We start from the raw sequence: 9469 nt of genomic DNA, 5'->3' as shown, positions 1-9469 counted from the left end.
TCCATCTGAAGATCCTTTTCAGTTCTTAACTGAATTCTTGCAGATATGTGATACTGTTAAGACTAATAGAGTAGATCCTGAAGTCTACAGGCTCATGCTTTTCCCTTTTGCTGTAAGAGACAGAGCTAGATTATGGTTGGATTCTCAACCCAAAGACAGCCTGAACTCTTGGGATAAGCTGGTCACGGCTTTCTTAGCCAAGTACTTTCCTCCTCAAAAGCTGAGCAAGCTTAGAGCTGATGTTCAAACCTTCAGACAGAAAGAAGGTGAATCCCTCTATGAAGCTTGGGAAAGATACAAACAGTTGACCAAAAAGTGTCCTTCTGACATGCTTTCAGAATGGACCATCCTGGATATATTCTATGATGGTTTATCTGAGCTATCAAAGATGTCACTGGACACTTCTGCAGGTGGATCCATTCACCTAAAGAAAACGCCTGCAGAAGCTCAAGAACTCATTGACATGGTTGCTAATAATCAGTTCATGTACACTTCTAAAAGGAATCCTGTGAGTAATGGGACGCCTATGAAGAAGGGAGTTCTTGAAGTTGATACTCTGAATGCCATATTGGCTCAGAATAAAATATTGACTCAGCAAGTCAATATGATCTCTCAGAGTCTGCATGGAATGCAAGCTGCATCCAACAGTACTCAAGAGGCTTCTTATGCAGAAGAAGCTTATGATCCTGAGAACCCTGCAATAGCAGAGGTAAATTACTTAGGTGAACCTTATGAAAACACCTATAACTCATCATGGAGAAATCATCCAAATTTCTCATGGAAGGATCAAAAGCCTCAACAAGGCTTTAATAATGGTGGAAGAAACAGGTTTAGCAATAGCAAGCCTTTTCCATCATCCACTCAGCAACAGACAGAGAACTCTAAACAAAATACTTCTAATTTAGCAAATTTAGTCTCTGATCTATCTAAGGCCACTGTGAGTTTCATGAATGAAACAAGGTCTTCCATTAGAAATTTGGAAGCATAAGTGGGCCAGTTGAGTAAGAGGATCACTGAAATCCCTCCTAGTACTCTCCCAAGCAATACAGAAGAGAACCCAAAAGGAGAGTGCAAGGCCATTGACATAAGCACCATGGCCGAACCCAAAGAAGGAGAGGAGAACGTAAATCCCAAGGAGAAAGACCTCCTAGGACGTCCAGTAACCAATAAGGAGCTTCCCTCTGAGGAACCAAAGGACTCTGAGGCTCATCTAGAGACCATAGAGATTCTATTGAACCTCCTTATGCCCTTCATGAGCTCTGATGAGTATTCCTCTTCTGAAGAGAATGAGGATGTTACTGAAGAGCAAACTGCCAAGTTTCTTGGTGCAATCATGAAGCTGAATGCCAAATTATTTGGCATTGATGCTTGGGAAGTTGAACCTCCCTTGTTCATCAATGAACTAAGTGATCTGGATCAACTGACATTGCCTCAGAAGAGACAAAATCCTGGAAAGTTCATAATACCTTGTACTATAGGCACCATGATCTTTAAGGCTCTGTGTGACCTTGGTTCAGGGATAAACCTCATGCCCCTCTCTGTAATAGAGAAACTGAGAATCTATGGGGTGCAAGCTGCTAAAATCTCATTAGAGATGGCAGACAATTCAAGAAAACAGGCATATGGACAAGTAGAGGATGTATTAGTAAAGGTTGAAGGCCTTTACATCCCTGCTGATTTCATAGTCCTGGATACTGGAAAGGAAGAGGATGAATCCATCATCCTAGGAAGACCTTTCCTGGCCACAGCAAGAGCTGTGATTGATGTTGACAGAGGTAAAATAGTCCTTCAATGGAATGAGGACTCCTTTGTGTTTAAAACTCAAGGATCTCCCTCTGCAACCATGGAGAGGAAGCATGAAAAGCTTCTCTCAAAGCAGAGTCAACCCAAGCCCCCACAGTCAAACTCTAAGTTTGGTGTTGGGAGGCCACAACCAAACTCTAAGTTTGGTGTTGAACTCCCATATCCAAACTCTAAGTTTGGTGTTGGAAAGTTTCAACAATGCTCTGAACATCTGTAAGGCTCCATGAGAGCCCACTGTCAAGCTATTGACATTAAAGAAGCGCTTGTTGGGAGGCAACCCAATGTTTATTTATCTAATTTTTATTTTCATTATTTTTCATGTCTTTATAGGTTCATGATCATGTGGAGTCACAAAATAAATAGAAAAATTGAAAACAGAATCAAAAACAGCAGAAGAAAAATCACACCCTGGAGGAGCATCTGTCTGGCGTTTAGCGCCAGAACAGAGCATGGTTCTGGCGCTGAACGCCCAAAATGGGCAGCTTCTGGGCGCTGAACGCCAGAACAGGCTTGGTTCTGGCGTTCAACGCCAGAAATGGCACACAAATGGGCGTTGAACGCCCAAAATGGCCACCAACCTGGCGCTGAACGCCCAGAGTTGTGTGCAAAGGCATTTTCACATGTTTAATGGGTGCAGGGATGTAAATCCTTGAACACCTCAGGATCTGTGGACCCCACAGGATCCCCACCTACCTTCACTTACTTCTTCTCACCACTCTCTTTCACACAACCCCATAAACACTCTTCCCCAAAAACCCTTCACCAATCACCTCAATCTCTCTTCCCCATCACCTCTTCACCACTCACATCCATCCACTCTTCCCCATAAACCTACCTCATAAACCCCACCTACCTTCAAAATTCAAAACCAATTTCCCACCCAAACCCACCCATATGGCCGAAACCTTCCCCCCCTCCCTTCCCTATATAAAGCCCTCCATTCTTCTTCAAATTCACACAACACAATCCCTCTACACCCTTCTTGGCCGAACCACATCACTTTCTCCCTCTCCTCCATTTCTTCTTCTTCTTCATCTATTCTTTCTCCTCTTGCTCGAGGGCGAGCAAAATTCTAAGTTTGGTGTGGTAAAAGCATAAGCTTTTTGTTTTTCCATTACCATTGATGGCACCTAAGATCGGAGAATCCTCTAGAAAGGGGGAAGGGAAGACAAAAGCTTCCACCTCCGAGTCATGGGAGATGGAAAGGTTCATCTCCAAAGCCCATCAAGACCACTTCTATGATGTTGTGGCCAAGAAGAAGGTGATCCCTGAGGTCCCTTTCAAACTCAAAAGAAATGAGTATCCGGAGATCCGACATGAAATTCAAAGAAGAGGTTGGGAAGTTCTAACAAATCCCATCCAACAAGTCGGCATCCTAATGGTTCAAGAGTTCTATGCTAATGCATGGATCACCAAGAACCATGATCAAAGTAAGAACCCGGATCCAAAGAACTATGTTACAATGGTTCGGGGGAAATACTTAGATTTTAGTCCGGAGAATGTGAGGTTGGCGTTTAACTTGCCCATGATGCAAGGAGATGAACGCCCCTATACTAGAAGGGTCAACTTTAATCAAAGGTTGGACCAAGTCCTTATGGACATATGCGTGGAAGGAGCTCAATGGAAGATTGACTCCAAAGGCAAGCCGGTTCTACTAAGGAGAGTGGACCTCAAGCCTGTAGCTAGAGGATGGTTGGAGTTCATTCAATGCTCAATCATTCCCACTAGCAACCGGTCTGAAGTTACTATAGACCGGGCCATCATGATCCATAGCATCATGACTGGAGAAGAGGTGGAAGTTCATGAGATTATACCTCAAGAACTCTACAAGGTGGTTGACAAGTCCTCCGCTATGGCAAGGTTAGCCTTTCCTCACCTCATCTGCCACCTATGCAATTCGGCTGGGATTGACATAGAGGGAGATATCCTCATTAAAGAGGACAAGCCCATCACTAAGAAGAAGATGGAGCAAGCAAGAGAGCCCATTCATGGAGCTCAAGAGGCGTATGAAGCTCATCACCATGAGATCCCGGAGATGCCTCAAATGCACTTTCCTCCACAAAACTATTGGGAGCAAATCAACACCTCCCTAGGAGAATTGAGTTCCAATATGGGACAACTAAGGGTGGAACATCAAGAGCACTCCATCATGCTTCATGAAATAAGAGAAGATCAAAAAGCAATGAGGGAGGAGCAACAAAGACAAGGAAGAGATATAGAAGAGCTCAAGGACATCATTGGTTCCTCAAGAAGGAAACGCCACCATCACTAAGGTGGATTCATTCCTTGTTCTTGTTTCTTCTGTTTTTCGTTTCTATGTTATGTGCTTATCTGTGTTTGTGTCTTCATTACATGATCATTAGTAGTTAGTAACTATGTCTTAAAGTTATAAATGTCCTATGAATCCATCACCTCTCTTAAATGAAAAATGTTTTAATTCAAAAGAACAAGAAGTACATGAGTTTCGAATTTATCCTTGAACTTAGTTTAATTATATTGATGTGGTGACAATGCTTCTTGTTTTCTGAATGAATGCTTGAACAGTGCATATGTCTTTTGAAGTTGTTGTTTAAGAATGTTAAATATGTTGGCTCTTGAAAGAATGATGACTAGGAGACATGTTATTTGATAATCTGAAAAATCATAAAAATGATTCTTGAAGCAAGAAAAAGCAGCAAAGAACAAAGCTTGCAGGAAAAAAAAATAGGCGAAAAAAAATAATAGAAAGAAAAGCAAGCAGAAAAAGCCAAAAGCTCTTAAAACCAAGAGGCAAGATCAAAAAGCCAATAACCCTTAAAACCAAAAGGCAAGGGCAATAAAAAGGATCCCAAGGCTTTGAGCATCAGTGGATAGGAGGGCCTAAAGGAATAAAATCCTGGTCTAAGTGGCTAAACCAAGCTGTCCCTAACCATGTGCTTGTGGCGTGTAGGTGTCAAGTGAAAACTTGAGACTGAGCGGTTAAAGTCAAGGTCCAAAGCAAAAAAAGAGTGCGCTTAAGAACCCTGGACACCTCTAATTAGGGACTTTAGCAAAGCTGAGTCACAATCTGAAAAGGTTCACCCAATTATGTGTCTGTGGCATTTATGTATCCGGTGGTAATACTGGAAAACAAAGTGCTTAGGGCCACGGCCAAGACTCATAAAGAAGCTGTGTTCAAGAATCATCATACTGAACTAAGAGAGTCAATAACACTATTCGAAATCTGAAGTTCCTATAAATGCCAATCATTCTGAACCTCAATGGATAAAGTGAGATGCCAAAACTATTCAAGAGGCAAAAAGCTATAAGTCCCGCTCATATGATTGAAGCTCTTGTTTCATTGATAGTTTGGAATTTATAGTATATTCTCTTCTTTTTATCCTATTTGATTTTCAGTTGCTTGGGGACAAGCAACAATTTAAGTTTGGTGTTGTGATGAGCGGATAATTTATACGCTTTTTGACATTGTTTTTAGTATGTTTTTAGTAGGATCTAGTTACTTTTAGGGATGTTTTCATTAGTTTTTATGTTAAATTCACAGTTCTGGACTTTACTATGAGTTTGTGTGTTTTTCTGTGATTTCAGGTATTTTCTGACTGAAATTGAGGGACTTGAGCAAAAATCAAATTCAGGGGTTGAAGAAGGACTGCTGATGCTGTTGGATTCTGACCTTCCTTCACTCAAAGTGGATTTTCTGGAGCTACAGAACTCGAAATGGCGCGCTTCCAATTGCGTTGGAAAGTAGACATCCAGGGCTTTCCAGAAATGTATAATAATCTATACTTTGGCCAAGTTTAGACGACGCAAACTGGCGTTCAACGCCAGCTCTCTGCCCAAATCTGGCGTCCAGCGCCAGAAAAGGAACCAAAACCAGAGTTGAACGCCCAAACTGGCACAAAAACTGGCGTTCAACTCCAGGAATGACCTCTACACGTGTAACACTCAAGCTCAGCCCAAGCACACACCAAGTGGGCCCCGGAAGTGGATTTATGCATCAATTACTTACTTCTGTAAACCCTAGTAGCTAGTTTATTATAAATAGGACCTTTTACTATTGTATTAGGTATCTTTGATCAGTTGTATGCTATCTTAGATCACGTTTGAGGGCTGGCCTCTCGGCCATGCCTGGACTTTCACTTATGTATTTTTAACGGTAGAGTTTCTACACTCCATAGATTAAGGTGTGGAGCTCTGCTGTTCCTTAAAGATTAATGCAAAGTACTACTGTTTTCTATTCAATTCATCTTATTTTGCTTCTAAGATATTCATTCGCACTTCAACTTGAATGTGATGAACGTGACAATCATCATCATTCCCTATGAACGAGTGCCTGACAACCACTTCCGTTCTACCTTAGACTGAATGAGTATCTCTTAGATCTCTTAACCAGAATTTTCGTGGTGTAAGCTAGAATAATGGCGGCATTCAAGAGAATCCGGAAGGTCTAAACCTTGTCTGTGGTATTCTGAGTAGGATTCAATGATTGGATGACTATGACAAGCTCCGAACTCGCGATTGCGGGGCGTTAGTGACAGACGCAAAAGGATAGTAAATCCTATTCCAGCATGATCGAGAACCGACAGATGAATAGCCGTGCTGTGACAGGGTGCGTTGACCATTTTCACTGAGAGGATAAGATGAAGCCATTGACAAGGGTGATGCCTCCAGACGATTAGCCGTGCCGTGACAGGGCATTGGATCATTTTCCCGAGAGATGACCGAAAGTAGCCATTGACAGTGGTGATGTATCACATAAAGCCAGCCATGGAAAGGAGTAAGACTGATTGGATGAAGATAGCAGGAAAGCAGAGGTTCAGAGGAACGAAAAGCATCTCCATTCGCTTATCTGAAATTCCTACCAATGATTTACATAAGTACCTCTATCCCTATTCTATTATTTATTATTCAAAAACACCATTATCAATTGATATTCGCCTGACTGAGATTTACAAGGTGACCATAGCTTGCTTCATACCGACAATCTCCGTGGGATTCGACCCTTACTCACGTAAGGTATTACTTGGATGACCCAGTGCACTTGCTGGTTAGTTATGCGAAGTTGTGAAGATATGTTTAGACCATGGTCCTGTGCATCCGTTTTTGGTGCCATTGCCAGGGAATCAATTTCGAACAACAATTCACAACCTGAGTAGCAATTTCGCATACCAGTCTTCCCGCAAAAACATTACTGAGATGTCTACTAAGATCCCAGATGGCATGTCTGACTGGCTGGATTTCATAGTTTTAATGTGTGTTCTTGAGTATTGTGTGCGACTTAGGAGGTTCCATAGAACTTGTAGGGATAAGGATGAGGAGAAGAATCATGAGTTGGTGTCGCCGGACCCTGAGGATAGGGTTTGTTTTCCTTCCTTGACTCCGAGGGAACGACCCTGACCTGATATGGTTAGGACCTTTTCTTCCTCCGAGATTGATGGATTTTGCAGTGTTTTCTAGAAGAGGCTTCTATTATTGCCCCCTGGTTTGGTGTTGGCTAGTTTTGAAAGTGCATCAGCTCGGACATTCTGTTCCCGAGGTATATGTCGGACCTCATATCCCCCGAATTGTCTGAGCTATTCTCTGGTTTTGTCCAGGTATTTTTTCATGGTGGGATCCTTAGCTTGGTAGCTCCCTTCTATTTGTGAGGTGACTACTTGTGAATTACTGAACACGGTAAGCTTTTGAACTCCTACCTCCTTAGCCAGCCTTAAACCAGCCAGTAGTGCCTCGTATTCAGCTTGGTTATTTAGCTCGATTTGGGTTCCTGATCGCTTTCTATAATTACACCTGTGCCATTCCCGGTTTTGTTTGAAGAGTCATCCACGTAGAGATTCTATTTTGTGGGAGTTCCCGGGGTGTCAGTGTACTCTGCAATGAAGTCAGCCAGATACTGTGATTTGATGGCTGTCCAAGCTGAAGATCGAATTTGGATAACTCGACTGCCCACTGTAGGGTTCTTCTAGCTAAGTCTGTTTTCTGTAGGATGCCTTTTAAGGGCTGGTTGTTCCGAACTCTGATAGTGTGAGCTTGAAAGTATAGGCGGAGTCGTCGAGAAGTGAGTATGAGGGCGTAGGCGAACTTTTCTATCTTTTGATAGTTTAGTTCGGCCCCTTGTAGAGCCTTGATGATGCAGTAGACGGGTTGTTGCCCACTTTCGTCTTCTCTGACTAGTGCTGAGGCTATTGCCCGACTTCCCACTGCGAGGTATAATATGAGTTTTTCATCTTCCCGTGGTCAGGTAAGAATAGGTGGTTGCCCCAAGAATTTTTGAAATCTCAGAAGGCTTGTTTGCACTCCGTTGTCCTATTCAAACCTCTCTCTCTTCCTTAATATACCTCTTTGATTTGTCTTTTGCGAGATGATTTAGAGATCACTCCTCCTGCAAATCCTCCATTTATCATATGAACCTGTCTCTCAGGGATGGATGTTCAACTCGTCCGACCTCTTCGGTGAGAGGTGGACGTTCAACTCGTGCGACCTCTTCGGTGTGAGGTGGACGTTTAACTTGTCCGACCTCTTCGGTGTGAGGTGGATGTTCAACTCGTCCGACCTCTTCGTCCCTTCTTATTTTTTTTTGTTCATCCGCTTTATTGGCTAAGTACCGATCTAATCGCCCTTCTCTTGCCAATTTCTCTATGACATTCTTTAGGTCGAAACACTCGTTAGTAGGATGTCCGTAGATTCGGTGGTACTCGCAGTATTCTGTCCGACTTCCCCCTCTTTTGTTTTTGATTGGGTGAGGTGGTGGGATCTTCTCAGTGTTGCATATTTCTCGGTAACATCCATAAGAGACACCCGAAGAGGGGTGTAATTGTGGTATTTTCTAGGCTTCTCACCGGGTTGATCTTCTTTTTTCTTGGATTCTTTATCCTTGTCCCGTGGTGGGTTAGGAGAATCCGGTTTTTGAGCTGTCTCCCAATCGGGAGTTCTCCTCCATATTGATATATTTTTCTGCCCTTTCTTAAACCTCGTTTAGAGATGTTTAGTACTTCTTGGATATTGAGTGGCTGAAAGGTCCTTCTCTTAGGCCATTGATGAGTCCCATGATGGCCGCTTCTGTTGGAAGAATTTGTATGTCAAGGCATGCTTTGTTGAATCTTTCCATGTAGCTATGAAGGCTTTCCCGATCTCCTTGTTTAATTCCCAGCAAGCTTGGAGCGTGTTTGGCTTTATCTTTCTGGATGGAGAACCTGGCGAGGAACTTTTTAGCAAGGTCATCAAAACTTGTGATGGATCTTGGAGGCAAACTGTTGAACCACTTTATTGCTGTCTTCGTTAGGATAGTCGGGAAGGCTTTGTATCGAATGGCGTCTGAGGCGCCAGTGAGATACATTTTGCTTCTGAAATTGCTGAGGTGATGGCTTGGATCCGATGTGCCGTCGTACGGGGTCATGTTTGGAGCTTTGAAGTCCTTTGGGACTTTAGTTTTCATGATCTCTTTGGTGAATGGGTCTTGATCTTTGTGGGGGCTATCTTCATGACTGGATCGAGCGGTCTTGGTTTTGAGATCAGCTTCGAGCTTTAAGAGCTTGTCCTCTAGCTTTTGACGTCATCTTGTTTCTCTCCGAAGGTCTCTTTTGGCTTCCCGTTGATGTTCAGCTTCTTGTTTCAGCTGTTTAAGGTGATTCTGTTGCTCACGGATAGCTTCCAAAATTTCTGTATTTGAGGGTTGTTTATCCCCCTTGTTTTG

General features: G+C 42.9%; 1 non-coding gene across 1 annotated transcript; it reads right to left on the bottom strand.

The window, feature by feature from the left end:
- Window positions 1-226: 226 nt before the first annotated feature.
- LOC148575924 (small nucleolar RNA R71) lies at window positions 227-334 on the bottom strand. Its single transcript, XR_015903185.1, has one exon. It is a non-coding gene; the product is annotated as a small nucleolar RNA R71 (small nucleolar RNA).
- Between the last annotated feature and the right edge of the window lie 9135 nt (window positions 335-9469).

This window comes from Arachis ipaensis, chromosome B1, assembly GCF_059453495.1.
Source record: "Arachis ipaensis isolate K30076 ecotype BB chromosome B1, ASM5945349v1, whole genome shotgun sequence".
Taxonomy (NCBI): domain Eukaryota; kingdom Viridiplantae; phylum Streptophyta; class Magnoliopsida; order Fabales; family Fabaceae; genus Arachis; species Arachis ipaensis.
Note: the sequence above shows the minus strand (reverse complement) of the source record. Positions and strands in the feature narration are given on the sequence as shown.